Raw genomic sequence first — 3,882 nt, forward strand, 5'->3', positions numbered from 1 at the left:
ATATACTCGATGCCTGTTTGTGTTAATGTTTACCATTGAAGTTTTTCATTATTTGATGTTATATTTGGCCATAGCGTTAAAATTCCATTGGACCGACTAAAATCTAGTGTCAAATCAAAGCCAAAGCAGCATCTTTGTGATAGACTTTCAGCTCCCATCCAACCACATTAAAAAAAAAATCTATTGTAGGTGGGGGTTTTGTAGCTTTTCTTCCTTTTGCCAGAGAAACAGCAAATGCTTTATTTATTAGCTGTTTTTTTATTTGCACAGCTCTGGAAGAGCTGAGCCCAGTGCCTTGGACTGGCAGGGAAGCACAAGCTGCTGTGCCAGGAGGGCACAGCTCCATCCTGTGCCATGGGAGGCAAGATGTCTGTCACTCCCTTCGAGCCTTCTCCAGGCCTCATCATTTGGGATAACAGGATTGCCTACAGCCCTTCATACTTAAAAACTGATTCACCTTGGGGACAACTGGTGGACTGCACCAATTTTTCTACTGCTTGCAAATGGCTAATTGTTGTTTGGAACATAGAACCATGAAATCACAGAATGCTTTGTGTTGGAAGGGACCTTAAAGCTCATCTCGTTCCACCCTCTGCCATGGGCAGGGACACCTTCCACTAGCCCAGGGTGCTCCAAACCTCATCCAACCTGGCCTTGGACACTTCCAGGGATGGGGCAGCCACAGCTTCTCTGGGCAACCTGTGCCAGGGCCTCCCCACCCTCATATGGTCAATATTTGAAGCCCAAACAAAAACCCATTTCCCTCTGTGCCAGACCCCAGAGCTGCACAGACAGCAGGTCTATCCTGAGAAGCTTAAGGCCTTGACTCACAAACTGCTTAAGCACATCTAAAATGAGTCCCCTGTCCTGAGACACACTTAAAATGAGGCATCTGCATTAGCTCTGCACTTAACGAGGGGGCCTGACCTGAGCTCTGCCTCTCCCTCCTGTCCTCCCCTCCGCTCACAGGCTGAGGGTGGGATATTTTCATGGGAACTCAGTGATAAAGGATCAGGAGTCCATCCCCACATGCTGTGGGGAGTCACAAGCCCTTGGGCCATGCCAAGGACTCTTGGCACTCACAGCCTTGGAGCCTGCAAGTCACACACCTGCTCATGAGAGCCCTGGCGTGGCTCAGCGAGGCCAGAGTGAAAATAAATGAAGGCTTGCCTAAGTCCAGATGTTTCTGGATTCAAAGGGACCTGGAAAATATGAAGGCCTGAATGAAAAACTGGGAATCAACATTTAAACATAAAGCTGTGGGGGTAGGTTTGAGAAGCAGTGAGCAGTTATTCTCTCGGCCAGTTAAAAGGGTAACTCTGTGAATAGCCCATTCTCCAGTCCACCAAAGAACTGCCAAAGGAACAAGGATGTTTCAAACTGTGTCCCCTTTCCAGAATATTTCCTTCAAATTTTTTATCAAAATTAAGATACTTCACATTTCAGTGAACTTTTTCTTCTTTCAAGATCACCTTTTTGGTTTTAAAGATATAAATTAAATTCTGTAAATGTCATCTCAGTACATATGAACATTTATTTTGACAGTATTAAATGGCATATTTTGATTAATGAAGAGTTCCCACTTTAATTCAGGCTGTATTTCTTTCTGAAATGGGAAGAAAAATTCTCTGCCTGCAAAGCTTTTTTCAGGTTTACTTAAATGCTGAGACACTAAGAAGAAAAGAACACTGAAATAAGTGTTATTTGCTTATATTGTAGAGCAGCAGATCTGAAAATTACGCTCAGCCCTGGGATTACTCACATGCAAATGTTCTCTTTTAGAGGTATACAAGAAGTTGGACATTTTGGAAAAATGAAACCACATTCCTAAGAAGCTCCAATGGCCTGAGGCCACTAAGATGAGCCTCGTTAGGGTCAGACTGAGATTTCAGCATGCAGCCCCGACTTACTCGACTGTATATATGTCTGGATATAGATCTGTTAATCCTGAATGGCATCATAATGTATCATTCTTGAAGGATCTGATTTAGTCTCTGAGATCCCTGTGTTACTGGTTGTGACGTTACACACTACTGGTGCAAAAGTGAAGAAAACCAACTTTCTCCAGCATTAGCACTGGTTGTAGTGAGCTGGTCAGGGTGGATTTACCAGATCTTCCCACATCATCATCCAATTGATTATATTTCTGCTAAAATATACTGTCCAATGGGATGAATAGGTTAAGGTTTCCTTTGCCACTTTGTTGCCGTTGCTGGCTGTGTGCAGCTAAAAATATCTTAGGGTTTGAAAGTTCAGTAAATTGCACTCTAGAAAAAAAATCTGTGATGCCGTACTTAATGCAGGTGCAGAGCTGCTACTGCTGGTGCTGGTGCTCAGGGAGAAGCTTCTCCTCTCCCCATCACTGCTGTCACCTCTTCATGACAGGTATCTCATTTATGGCACCTTGTGCCTAGAGCTGAAGCCCTGGTTTCACCTCTGGTGTCACCCACTGGCCTTTAATGCCATCCTCTGGTACAGCTGGTGCCATCACCTGGTTTAGGGGGTGATCACTTGCAGTCAGGTCTGTTTGAAACCACTGGGCACCATTTCCCTCTCGTTCCCTCTGTATTTGCCTGGCATTGGTTCTAGTGCCAGCAGACACTGTCCTGTAGGACAAGGCAAGGACAACCTGCCTATGCTAGACAGCCTGACATAACAGACTGTCCACTTTCCATCAGACTTAGGGAAAACACAGCGATGGGAAGGGCACGTCAAGCAACAAGATGTCCTTACTCTCTGCTAATGTAAATCCATTTTGTAAAAGCACAGGCTGTGTGGGATGGGGACAGAAGTTCTTCAGCAAACAGCCTTGGCCATCACTGACTGCATCATCTTCTGCACTCTTGAGCTGGAAAGCCCATCTCTCAACCAGCTCTGACCTCAAGGGCTGTTCCTTGCTTGATGCAGGCAAGAAGAGAAGGCACATATCACTTTTCAAGGAGAAGGTCTTTCTTTCCCCCACTAGTAAAAGAACTACTGTCCTTACAAGGGGCTTGAAGCAGCTTCTTGCTTAAGTCAATAAAATCAAAGAATCATAGAATCATACAATCATTAAGGTTGGAAAAGACCTCCAAGATCATTCAGTCCCCCCTGTGCCTGATCCCCACCTTGTCCCCCAGCCCAGATCACTCAGTGCCATGTCCAGGCCTTCCTTGGACACCTCCAGGGATGGGGACTCCACCACATCCCTGGGCAGCCCCTTCCAGTGCCTGACCACCCTTTCCACGAAGGAATTCTTTCTGATGTCCAGCCTGAACCTCCCCTGGCACAGCTTGGGGCCATTTCCTCTTCTCCTGTCACTGGTTCCCTGAGAGAAGAGGCCAAACCCCACCTTGCTAAAACTTCCTCTTAGGTAGTTGCAGAGTGTGACGTGGTCTCCCCTGAGCCTCTTTTCAGACGGAAGGATTTGGATCTGACCATTGCAACAGCTGGGCCAGGCTCGTATGTGGAAATTGGATTGTTCCATTGGCTCCACTGAGCAAACCCATTTTTTATTAGCAGAGGACCATAATCTCAGTGCTTGCTGCACTATCCCAAGTCACATCAGTGACAAATCTGGCCTCCAGACACAGTTGTCACATCTGCACTTCCGAATAAAATGGGCTCGTTGTATCACTGAAATGGCATCAGAGGAAACTTGTAGCAAATGCAATATGTTAAACATTATCCACAATGCTCACAGTCCTAGAAAGGTCTGATAAGCCATGATTAAACTTAATTATGGATTATTTTATATTACCTACCTCCAAGCACTGTGGAAAATTGCTTCCTTTTAACTGCCTTGGCGGCTTTCTCTGACCAGGAACATACTGGGGGATATTTTCCCATGATTGATGTATTTGTTTACCAAGCCCCTTGCTCAAATACAGGCCCATTCTCCCT

Source organism: Neopelma chrysocephalum, unplaced genomic scaffold (assembly GCF_003984885.1).
Source record: "Neopelma chrysocephalum unplaced genomic scaffold, ASM398488v2 Primary Assembly neopelma1_303, whole genome shotgun sequence".
Classification (NCBI taxonomy): domain Eukaryota; kingdom Metazoa; phylum Chordata; class Aves; order Passeriformes; family Pipridae; genus Neopelma; species Neopelma chrysocephalum.